Source organism: Lolium rigidum, chromosome 6 (assembly GCF_022539505.1).
Source record: "Lolium rigidum isolate FL_2022 chromosome 6, APGP_CSIRO_Lrig_0.1, whole genome shotgun sequence".
NCBI lineage: Eukaryota > Viridiplantae > Streptophyta > Magnoliopsida > Poales > Poaceae > Lolium > Lolium rigidum.
Window position 1 is genome coordinate 151272455 of NC_061513.1, and position 12697 is coordinate 151285151.

Sequence of the window (12697 nt, forward strand, 5' to 3'; positions counted from 1 at the left end):
TCCACCATACCTACCTACTACATGGTATTTCTCCGCCATTCCAAAGTAAATTGCTTGAGTGCTACCTTTAAATTTGTATCCTCTACCTTTGCAATATATAGCTCATGGGACAAATAGCCTAAAAACTATTGTGGTATTGAATATGTACTTATGCCCTTTATCTCTTATTAAGTTGCTTGTTGTGCGATAACCATGTTCCTGGGGACGCCATCAACTACTCTTTGTTGAATATCATGTGAGTTGCTATGCATGTCCGTCTTGTCTGAAGTAAGGGAGATTTACCACTAGAATGGTTAGAGCATGCATAATGTTAGAGAAGAACATTGGGCCGCTAACTAAAGCCATGATTCATGGTGGAAGTTTCAGTTTTGGACAAATATCCTCAATCTCATATGAGAACATTAATTGTTGCTAAATGCTTATGCATTAAAGAGGAGGACATTATCTGTTGTCTATGTTGTCCCGGTATGGATGTCTAAGTTGAGAATAATCAAAAGCGAGAAATCCAATGCGAGCTTTCTCCTTAGACCTTTGTACGAGCGGCATAGAGGTACCCCTTTGTGACACTTGGTTAAAACATATGTATTGCGATGATAATCCAGGTAATCCAAGCTAATTAGGACAAGGTGCGGGCACTATTAGTATACTATGCATGAGGCTTGCAACTTGTAGGATATAATTTACATGATACATATGCTTTATTACTACCGTTGACAAAATTGTTTCTTGTTTTCAAAACCAAAGCTCTAGCACAAATATAGCTATCAATGCTTCCCTCTGCGAAGGGCCTTTCTTTTACTTTTATGTTGAGTCAGTTCACCTATTTCTCTCCATCTCAAGAAGAAAACACTTGTGTGAACTGTGCATTGATTCCTACATACTTGCATATTGCATTTGTTATATTACTTTACATTGACAATATCCATGAGATATACATGTTATAAGTTGAAAAGCAACCGCTGAAACTTAATCTTCCTTTGTGTTGCTTCGATGCCTCTACTTTGATTTATTGCTTTATGAGTTAACTCTTATGCAAGACTTATTGATGCTTGTCTTGAAAGTACTATTCATGAAAAGTCTTTGCTATATGATTCATTTGTTTACTCATTACATCTACCATTGCTTTGATCGCTGCATTCATTACATGTGCTTACAATAGTATGATCAAGATTATGATGGCATGTCACTCCAGAAATTATCTTTGTTATCGTTTACCTACTCGGGACGAGCAGGAACTAAGCTTGGGGATGCTGATACGTCTCCGACGTATCGATAATTTCTTATGTTCCATGCCACTTTATTGATGATACCTACATGTTTTATGCATACTTTATGTCATATTTGTGCATTTTCCGGCACTAACCTATTAACGAGATGCCGAAGAGCCGATTCTTTGTTTCGTCTGTTTTTGGTTTCAGAAATCCTAGTAAGGAAATATTCTCGAAATTGGACGAAATCAACGCCCAGGGGCCTATTTTGCCACGAAGCTTCCAGAAGTCCGAGGGAGAGACGAAGTGGGGCCACGGGGCGCCACCACACTAGGGCGGCGCGGCCCAGGGGGGGCCGCGCGGCCCTAGCGTGTGGGGCCCCCGTGACGCCTCCTGACCTGCCCTTCCGCCTACTTAAGTCTTCGTCGACAATACCCCCAGTACCGAGAGCCACGATACGGAAAACCTTCCAGAGACGCCGCCGCCGCCAATCCCATCTCGGGGGATTCAGGAGATCGCCTCCGGCACCCTGCCGGAGAGGGGAATCATCTCCCGGAGGACTCTTCACCGCCATGGTCGCCTCCGGAGTGATGAGTGAGTAGTTCACCCCTGGACTATGGGTCCATAGCAGTAGCTAGATGGTCGTCTTCTCCTAATTGTGCTTCATTGTCGGGTCTTGTGAGCTGCCTAACATGATCAAGATCATCTATCTGTAATGCTACATGTTGTGTTTGTTGGGATCCGATGGATAGAGAATACTATGTTATGTTGATTATCAATTTATATCTATGTGTTGTTTATGATCTTGCATGCTCTCCGTTATTAGTAGGGGCTCTGGCCAAGTTTTTGCTAGTAACTCCAAGAGGGAGTATTTATGCTCGATAGTGGGTTCATGCCTACATTAAATCTGGGACAGTGACAGAAAGTTCTAAGGTTGTGGATGTGCTGTTGCCACTAGGGATAAAACATCGATGCTATGTCCGAGGATGTAGTTGTTGATTACATTACGCACCATACTTAATGCAATTGTCTGTTGTTTGCAACTTAATACTGGAAGGGGTTTAGATGATAACCTGAAGGTGGACTTTTTAGGCATAGATGCATGCTGGATAGCGGTCTATGTACTTTGTCGTAATGCCCAATTAAATCTCACTATACTCATCATATCATGTATGCGCATGGTCATGCCCTCTCTATTTGTCAATTGTCCAATTGTAATTTGTTCACCCAACATGCTATTTATCTTATGGGAGAGACACCTCTAGTGAACTGTGGACCCCGGTCCATTCTTTTAATCGAATACAATCTACTGCAATACTTGTTCTACTGTTTTCTGCAAACAATCATCATCCACACTATACATCTAATCCTTTGTTACAACAAGCCGGTGAGATTGACAACCTCACTGTTTCGTTGGGGAAAAGTACTTTGGTTGTGTTGTGGAGGTTCCACGTTGGCGCCGGAATCCCTGGTGTTGCGCCGCACTACATCTCGCCGCCATCAACCTTCAACGTGTTTCTTGGCTCCTACTGGTTCGATAAACCTTGGTTTCTTACTGAGGGAAAACTTGCCGCTGTACGCATCACACCTTCCTCTTGGGGTTCCCAACGGATGCATGCTGTACGCGTATCAGTATGGCCACAATGTTTTTTAGAGGAAAGAATCAGATGCAAAATTCAAAGAATCCATCCTATAGTTGCCCCTTGTTGAATACATAAAGCTAAACTTTGGAGTAGTTTCTTCCGTTCTAGCCAGATATTTTTTACTTGGATGACCCAATCTAGCTCTGGCAGAGGCCATACCATGCCAGAATGGGAGCTCCGCCATTGGCCCACGCGCGTCTAGGCCACTGCCGGAGAGGCGGGAGGCCGCCCACCCCACGCACGTCCAGGCCTGGCCATCCATCTTCCCCGAACCGCCTCAATTCTCCATGACCGCCAGCGCAGCATCCCGCCATCGCCATAGATGTGCCCGCCCCTCCCCCTTTTCCCTCACTGCCGCCGTTGGGGAGGGCCATATCCGCCGCTCCCGCAAGGCGCTCGACGAGAAGAACGCCAGCGGCGGGCAGAGGAACGGGCATGGCCGCGGGCAGCACCGTCGAGACGGTCATGGACGCGCACCACCGCCGGGAAGGGCATGGCCGCAGGAACTACCACCGGAATCCTCCATCCCGACCTCCACCGGCAACTGGACCTTGCGGTCCCTTGCGGCAAACGATGCCCGTCCCAGTGAGCTGCGGCGCCGAGGCAGTGAATCGACGTGCGGTGGCGGCTTTCAGGCGAGTCCCGCATCGGTGGTACCTTCCAGGCCGGCGAGTCCGTCATCAGTGGTCGCATCCACGGCGGAGAGTTCCGCGTCGGCTTGGGCCTCCAGGCCAGCGAGATGGACGATCGGAGCACGGTCACGAGGCAGGTGGTCACAGGGCAGCCCGGTACTCGGCCTTGGCGCGGTGACGGGGAGGAGAACTAGACGGCCATGGAGCGGCCGCGGTGAGGAAGACCTAGCGGTCATGGTGTTGCAGCGGGGAGAAGGGCTGCGAGGGGAGGAGGTTCACCGAGGGCAGGAGGTGCAACGAGGGCAGGAGGGCCGGCTGCCTGCTTCGCTGGAGTTCGGTGACGGTGTGCATGCCGGCAAGAGGGGGTCAACGCGGGACTGCTGGAGGCAGTGGCCTCCTTAGATATTTTTTTCATATGGGTTGCTTTTCAATCTCATCCTGACTCAACTGTTCTTTTTTCAGAATGGCCCAAAAATTACAACCTTTCTCACGTATGCGTCCCTATCCATTTCAGCCATGCCACGTCAGCCCTGCACATGGGTCCCTCTTGTCTAATTTGCTGTCGAGTCATATTAAGTTTACCACTGGACCCAGGAGAAAATTCCAAACAGGTGTCATTCAATTTCTCCATGGCAGATTGGTACATGCCTAAAGCATTGGATAAATTGCATGTTGAATGTTTCTGAACGTCTTTCTCAAAGAGATTCCAAGACAGGTCTCTAGCTTGCACATGAAATGATATCTCTAGAGTCAACTTGCATGAGTTGCATGAAATGAATTCAGCATTATCTTCAAGGATGTCCCTAGCCTGTTTGAGCTCACCCTCTGCGGCACCCCATAGATGTCTCTTGCAGTATAGTTGACCTAAAAGATGAGACAGTGGACAAAGGAACAAAAGAACAAAAAAAAGTAATATACAGATCCTCAATAGATAGAAGTACCTAAGACTGATATAAAAACAACAGCAAAAACTGGTAGTCTTTGGAAATATGATATCTCCTTTCCTGTCGGTAATAAAACTTCTGCTTCAGCACCATCGCCAACTAATTCGTGCATCACAGCAGCCTGAGTACATAGTGAATAATATGGAAATGATTGCGAATTCTGTGATACTGCCAACAGTCAGACCAGCGTCTACACAGGCCATTACTCATAAATAGGTTAGACCCATGTTACTGCGTGATAGATGGCTATGGTGGTACAAAATTTCCACCAACTCTTTGAATCATTTTGATGGCAATGAAATTACCCCATCCAACATAATTGTCATACCTGTAATATGCTTTCAAGGTAACATCTAAGTACATTCCACGGGGTAAGGAAAGAATCTCCCATGCTGCTTGGCCTGGAGCAATCTGGCCCAATTTTAGCCCTTTTTGTCCCCATGCTTCAAGTGAAACAAAGCCTAGCCCACCAGAACATTGGTTTTCTCCGCTTATAAACTTGCTCAAATTAAATTTGAACTTCTTTTTTAGGAGATTCCTGCGCAATTGGAGGGCTTCTCTTCCATATGAAATGACCTGCAAAAACAATACAAATGTTTACAGGGAGGCTAAACTATAGAGCAGCTCCACACAGTCAAGCAAGTTTCATAATAACTGGAGATTTTCCACCAAGGTAAATTGATGAGAGAGAAACAGATTACCTGAAGAAGTTCTCCTCTTGACAGAAGTCTTTTGGACAGATCATAGTACATGCAGCCATAGGTCGAGTGATTACTTGAAGGAACCTGCAAAACCAAACAATACAAGATGCATAAAAGAAGAAAGGACACTGCATACTACATTGCTGGAATGCAATTATGCATGTACCAGAACTTACTTCAGAAACAAGGGATGATGCAACTTCATCAATCTCATCAACACTAGCATTGAGACCAAACTGATTTCCAAGGGATTGTTCGCATGATTGAGAAAAAATCAAAAAGGCACAACCACTGAAGAAACATAGAAAGAGAAGGATAATACCCTTTGAAACAGTTTCTCCAGAATATTGTATTGTGGCAATCAACACCAAGATGCTCTACCACATAGGAAACAAATTTCTGGTCCACTGGGAGATGACAACATGCATGATTAAGGCGCCCATTGATAAATAACACGGAGAATAACTTTTCTAGGGGTAAGTTTGCTTGCTTCCATGTCATTGTGATAAGCTTTAAAAAAAAAGGACGTACCCAGTGCTAAGAGCTCCCGCACTGTGCGGTGTCTGGGGAAGGTGTTAGTGGCAACCCTTACCCTCACAAAGTGCAATGTGAGGAGACCGCGACTCGATCATTGTGATAAGCTTGCAAAGCTCAAATTGAATCTCAAAGCAGCCCTGATATAGAGTAAAAGAGCACATAATTATCTTGCTAAAGGCCAGCATTTGCCTAATAAGTTTTAGCATGGCCTTACCTTCATCCCCAACAAATCAACCAGAGAACAAAGAAGTGGTACAAGAGTTTCTGATGGCTGTTGAAACATCACACCGGGAGAACAATGATGCGAAGTACCCATCTTGACCACAAGTCAACAGCACTCCTAACACCATCAAAGATTTCCTATTAGAAATAACAAATAAACCATAAGCAAACAAAAAAAGGCATGTTACGACTAATATACAAATGAGTACACAAGCAATTCATATGAAGCAGTTAGCGTACCTTAACTTTTTTTCCTTGAACACACGCCTAAGCGAGCGTCATTGTGATTGAAAGATTGCTGCACTAGCCAATTGAACCAAAAGTTCGAACTGATGGAAAGAGACTAGGCGGTGTATTTATATTTAACACTACCCCTCGCGTCTAGGCTACTTTAGTCCTTAGCGTGGGTTCGGTGCAGGCCACAGAATCTTTTTTCTTTTTGTTTTTAATACTGCGCAATACCATAAAAAATTGTTGCACTAGCCAATTAAACCAAAAGTCCGAACTGATGAAAGAGACTAGGCCGTGTATTTATATTCAACACTCCCCCTCACGTCTAGGCTATTTTAATCCTTAGCGTGGGTTCAGTGCAGGGCGTAGATTTTTTTTTGATCTGATACCATGAAAGATTTTTTTTTGACAGGAATACCATAAAAGATTGAGCACTAGCAAATTGAACCAAAATTTTGAACTGATGGAAAGAGACTAGGCAGTGTATTTATATTTAACAGTAGTTAGAAGAAACCGTCAAGAAGACAAGAGCATACAGGGTGGTAGCAAAGTTACGAAAAAGTTCAGAGAAAAGGAAAATAACTGTACAAGGCTAGCTTTGTTAAGCATACCTTAACTTGCTTGGGAAAAAGACTTTGATGTTGGTGTTGTTGTTGTACCTTGCCGCCATGATTGGCCTCCAGGGCACAATGTGCATGCAAGCAGTACACAGTAGCCAGTTCATGGATCACCATCGCATTTGCATAGCCTCGAGATGTATCATGTAAGTTGTCTTTCTGGTTCGATGGGATGGGGTGCTCACCAGTAAAGATATGGCTTCAGATAAGGAATCAAGACAGCTGCTTATGTTTGGCATCCCAGATGCACAGAGTGCACGTGCTTTTCTAAGTAAAACCTTTGATCTGTCCAGGTCATATTCTTTTGAACAATATATTTCATTCAAGAGAATATCTATTATTCTATTCTACATATTTGCACAGAGCATGGTGGCACGAGATCCCAATGCTCCATATGCTAATAATTCCTGTAAAAACCAGTGCAGGTCAAAAGCACTTCGCATCAAAAAGAGATAAAAAAGACAGATGCACCATTGTTAATATTCACAAAAGAGACTCTGATACCTGCTCTAAGATTAAGCCTATCAACTTCTTTGGCAAGGGTGACGGGTAGCCCGTAATAGAGTGATAGAGAAGCGGAGCACTATCAACACGTTGGTCATCCCCAAAACATTCAGTGTTATCTGAATTTGCATAAGAAAATAAACGAAAAACACATCAACAAAGTGCTTGAAGCGGGATAGTTTCTCTAGTTTTTAATGTCAATACCTCCACCCATAACTTGATCAGAACCAAATAGCTTTTGTGATAATCAGATGTGTCACCATAAGCCAACAATTCAGACAGGATCTTAACAATAATATCTCGTATCACTTTTGAGCCACATCTATGGAGAAAATATGCTGCAAATTCTAGGAGTTTGTTTACAGCTTTAGGCAAGTCGACCTGAAAAAAATGTACTCCATGATCTTACAACGGTTAACAATGTTTTTCTGGTAGAGAAACTCATTGCCTTATAATTTTCACAGGATGCAAATTGACAGTGTGGAAATGGGTACATCAAGTGCAAACAATATGTGAGACCTAAAGTGAACCAGAAATCTGCTTCAGGTGACTTAATTGTCATTTCCCCGAAAATGACTTGGGCCATCAGTAATCACAATGAGGCGTGTAATGCTACTGAATACCGCAAGCCCATGGTAAGGTACTAGCAAGCATTGGCGCGGCGGCACGCCGCGCCCGTCATACATGTATGACAGCATAACAATTGTTTAATGGCATGTATCATGAGTCACTAAGAAAACATTTGATCTGAAGCATCCCAGGCTTAACCTCTCTACAATAAAAGAGGGCAATAAACAGCTCATACATAATACTAAGATATTCCCTGAAGACGATACAAACTCAGCCACAACATTTGCTCCAATGAATAATTATGGGAGTGACCAGATTTATCTAAAGCACTCCATAATTGTATATTACCAACTATATTACTATTTCGTCGAACTTAGTCATAACTTGTTAAAAGCAACACAGTCATGGAAAAGAAGTTCTAAATAGGGAATAATGCGTCCTCTTGGTTTTATCCATTCACGCTCTTGAACATGTGCATCTCCAAAAACTATCATCGCTGCCGCCACCTGGAAGCAATTCCTTCTTGTTTATTCTTTTGTTTATGAGATTCCACTCTGCATAGAGGCAGTTCGGCTATCTCATCAAGAAGAATCCATTCCATCCATCCTTTTTTTTCTTAGCCTGGACATTTTAATCAGGTGAAAGGTTCTGAAAAGGACTTCAGCAGCCAAACTGATGTTCTTCTACTTCTGAGTTCCAACCACAACCTACAGAAATGGATCACATTAATATTACATAACAGAAAATGACAGAAAATTAACAGTTGATATTGTTATTTAGGTCAGCATAACACACAGTACAATAACACTTTTGAGGGAATCAGGTGCGCCTACACCCGGGTTCTCCACCATATTTTCCCGCTTTGGAGCAACTAATTCGATCATTTGGATATATCATGGTTCTATTGATTAAGTAAAGGCTCACGCCAAGTCCTAAAAATGTCAAACATGGTTGAAATCATCAGTTTGTACATGCTCAAGAATATGTCTCAAGCACCAGCATAAACATTTCAACAGACAGGGCATGTTATAGGTTCGATCTGTGGAAAAACTGGTTGATAAGTTTGGACAAAGAGATAATGAAAGGAGTTTGAAAAAGACCGGCAAGGAGAAAAACCTTCTCCAGCATCACCGGCATCAAATAGATAAGAATAGTATAAAGGATCAGAAAGAACTCTACGGTCTTCTATATTATAAACATTTAATCGCAATTCACAAACCTAAAATACAATTCTGCTGATAAAGAAAGTTAATACTAACTGAAGAGGAGAAGTTTGCTTTATGACCAACTGGACATAAACAAATGTGGCATCAAATAGATAAGAATAGTATAAAGGACCAGAAAGAACTCTACGGCTTCTATATTATAAACATTTAATCGTAATTCACAAACCTAAAATACAATTCTGCTGATAAAGAAAGTTAATACTAACTGAAGAGGAGAACTTTGCTTTATGACCAACTGGACATAAACAAATGAGTTACATTCAAGACGATATGTCCAGCTGCTACAAACATATGGACGCAGTAGGACTGAGAAATAAAACTTTGCAGAGACCACAATGTACAACAATTAATGTAAGCTGAGAGAATGCACTACTGCGCGAACCAATACATCAAAACAAACAATGGAGGGGAGAAATATAGGAATTATATATTGGCAGACACCCAACATGCATATATGTATACTAATTGCTATATGGAAAGTAGAGTAGAGAATGCCTTAGGGAGGTGATTTATTTACCTCGGTTTGCAACTTCAGTCAACATCCATGGCTGAAGAAACTCTCAGAGAACATCACATCTCTACAGGTTTGTGAATCCCAGTATATAACATATAATTACATATGCATGATTGCTTAGAGAATAAATATTCCACTTTTATTGAATGCAAATTAAAATTAGTCAGCAACCCTGCAAGGCAGTTACATAATAATACAGTCATTAAAAAACACAACATTGCAGTGCACGTAGCTAAGAACGTATAAAGATGGTAACCTAAATACGATGAGAGTATACGGGCACGAGCTCATAAATATGTAACAGTAGAATTCTGTAAAAATATATTCCCTGTAGACCTTCTGCACATGGGCTGATATAACATGAAGACCTCGCCTACTGAATTACCGAATAGCTGATATTATTTGATTCATTGATTGTAGATGGCAGTGTAAGGCCATAACTAAAGTACCAAGGTAGAATTAGATCCAGTAGTACGGGCTTGCACTTTCTCCTAGTAAAAAACATATGCTGTTTCAATTATTAAAAGAGAAGATATTTTTTCCTTAAAATATTTTTGTCGTAATGTTGCTTTTCCAAAATGTAGCCTAGTTCTCTAGTAGGAATGGACTCTTCACAACTACTAAAAGATGCCCATTCTTCGCGAACATAAGTGAAAATTCTTGGAACAATTGAATATGCAAATAATTAGTAGGTATCTATTAGGTGATCCAATGTGCACAGATATATCGTGGTGTATATATCGTCATTATCGATCAACTAATCTTCGACCAGTTGTAAAACCCACACAACAACAGAACAACCATAAGATGTCTCAGCTGGGACAAAAAAGCTGAAAAACATCAGTTATCCTAAAAGCAAAGGCGTGAACGAAAACATGAAAATATATAACATTTCAGAAAATTCACCATTTATTGAACAAAGGAAATTGACAGTCAGGGAACCGTCCTGTGAATGAACTAAAACCATGACGATTCAGTGAAGAACAGAGGAAATCACTACGCGATAGAGAAAGGTAAGAGATGCAGAGCAGAACTTTTTAACAGAAACACAATCCTTTTGAATAAGCTTCCCCTTGCGACGATACACAACAGCTCTTGCAACGGGAAAGAAAGGAAAACTCGCCACTCCTGAAATAATCACGAATAGTTACTACGGATTAAAGTAAAATAGCAGATCATATATTTATTCAGTATTATATGTAATATGCTCTTACGGTCCTATTTTCTTATAAGTTTACTTCATGAAACAATCTTTTCATTCAAATTCCGGCGACAACTGAATTTTCTATCTTGTGAAGCCGGCCACTTTAGAAAGCTATGAAGCAGAAAAATAGCAAGTAGAATTTTGATCTAATGAAATTTATGCACTAACAGAAGAGATACAGCAAAAAAATCGCCATCGGATTAATTGATCTAAAAGGATAGGCACACCACATCTCCTTGTAGCCCTAAGGCCCTAAATAAAGTACCAAGGGAGATTAAACTATAATGACTGCATCGACAAATCACAATGGAGGAAAAATAGGTTCCCTGGCATGTAATTTTTGCCAAAGGAAAGAAAGAAGCACCCTATGAGTAGAAATCATTCTTCTTACTGGTAAAGTGAGCAAATATCATCTTAGTAAACAAACAAACAACCCTTGGTAAATATCATCCAAGATTGCAGAAAAAACCGAACATGCCCAATATTATACAGACGATGCTCGTTCTGTACTGCATGGAAGGGAAATCAAACACACATAATTAAGAAAGCATCCCCAACAGTTAATCTCGAATCAATCATCTAGTATTCAAGTCTCTTTCCACGGCAGTCAACGATATCTTCTTAAGAATTCTTTTGTTATCAATAGTTGGGTGTGAACCTTGAAGAAGTCTGCAGCATGGCGGAGCAAAAAAGGAGCACACTGGTTGTTGGTGACGGAGAGCCGAACCCCAGGCTACCTGATCGAACTGCCGAAGTGTAAGTAGCAAGACTTGCATGTGCACCAATATTCTAAGGTCTGAAATCACCAATCTAACTTTTCATATGCCACACAACACCAAAAAGTGCTGACACAAAGCAAAACAGAACTCACCAATTCCCTTAGCATAGCCCAATATCACGTAAAGAAGAATACTTCCCAATATTTAACCTGCAAATGCAAGATACAAATGTTCCAATGCTGGGAACAAACAACCATAATAGCAGAATCAGTGCATATATATGCAAGAAACTACTAAATCAACAATATAACTCGCAGAATACCTTGCATATACCCACACTCCAAGTAATACCTGACACTCTGTATTGCATATACACACTCTCCAAACTCCATATACGATTACCAAGATGAATATATTGCACACAAAGTTGCGGAGAAGCAGAAAATAGAAGAACCCAAGTACCTGGATTTCACCAAATAGGCAGTGTGGGTCGAACCCATATTTGCTTTCATGATTGGCTCACTCCTCCAACTCACCTTCTTGTGACTCCTGTTCGCAGTAAAATACATGTCCAAAATTGCTAGAAACGGCAGGAATCAGACAGAACATCAACCAAACACTACATCCAACTATGCATATCTGGAACTCAAGAAATCAAGAAACAGCCAATACACCTTGAACTACGTAGATGTGGACTACATAAACATTGACCCAAGTCAAGAAATAGAGATTGAAGCTGAAAACGAATCGGGAAAGGAGAAGAAGACTCGTGGATACCTGCTCTCCGTCCTAGCCTAGGGCGGCTACTTCTGTTGCTGCTGCTCAGACTGGCTGCAGGGCCGTGGTGCGCTGACGTGCTTGCCCCGGACCCCCGCCACTCCTTTTGCCACCCGAAGCTGGTAGGGTCAGGGACGCGACGGCGGCCTGATGACGCCGATACCGGTAGCCGTGGAGCCAAGGACGCGCCGGCGAAGTTTGAGATCCTCAACTACGCTCGCTGCCGTCGGCGGCTGAAGGAGACAGATGGAGAGGGGGTGAAGCGGGAGAGAGAGCCTGAGGTAGAGGAGGGCGCGGGCACGCAACATACCGCTGGTCGCGGCCGGACCCATGGTCGGATAGGGCGTCTCCGTCCTCGCCGCACCTTCGCATCCAACGCAGCTTGGCCGGCCTCTCCATCGTTTGGTTCGAGAAGAGGAAACGGCAAAGAGTAGGGGGACGGGACTCT

The 12697-nt window shown here is 42.5% G+C and overlaps 1 long non-coding RNA gene across 2 annotated transcripts; it reads right to left on the bottom strand.

Annotated features, from left to right (window-relative positions):
• Positions 1 to 7962: 7962 nt before the first annotated feature.
• Positions 7963 to 12482, bottom strand: LOC124665338. 2 transcript variants are annotated; one of them, XR_006990547.1, is made up of 4 exons: positions 11625 to 12482; positions 11412 to 11490; positions 9553 to 10677; positions 7963 to 8516 (listed from the first exon to the last, which is right to left on the bottom strand). It is a non-coding gene; the product is annotated as an uncharacterized LOC124665338 (long non-coding RNA). The 2 variants fall into 2 exon arrangements; XR_006990546.1 differs by having other exon boundaries at positions 9553 to 11490.
• Positions 12483 to 12697: the final 215 nt, after the last annotated feature.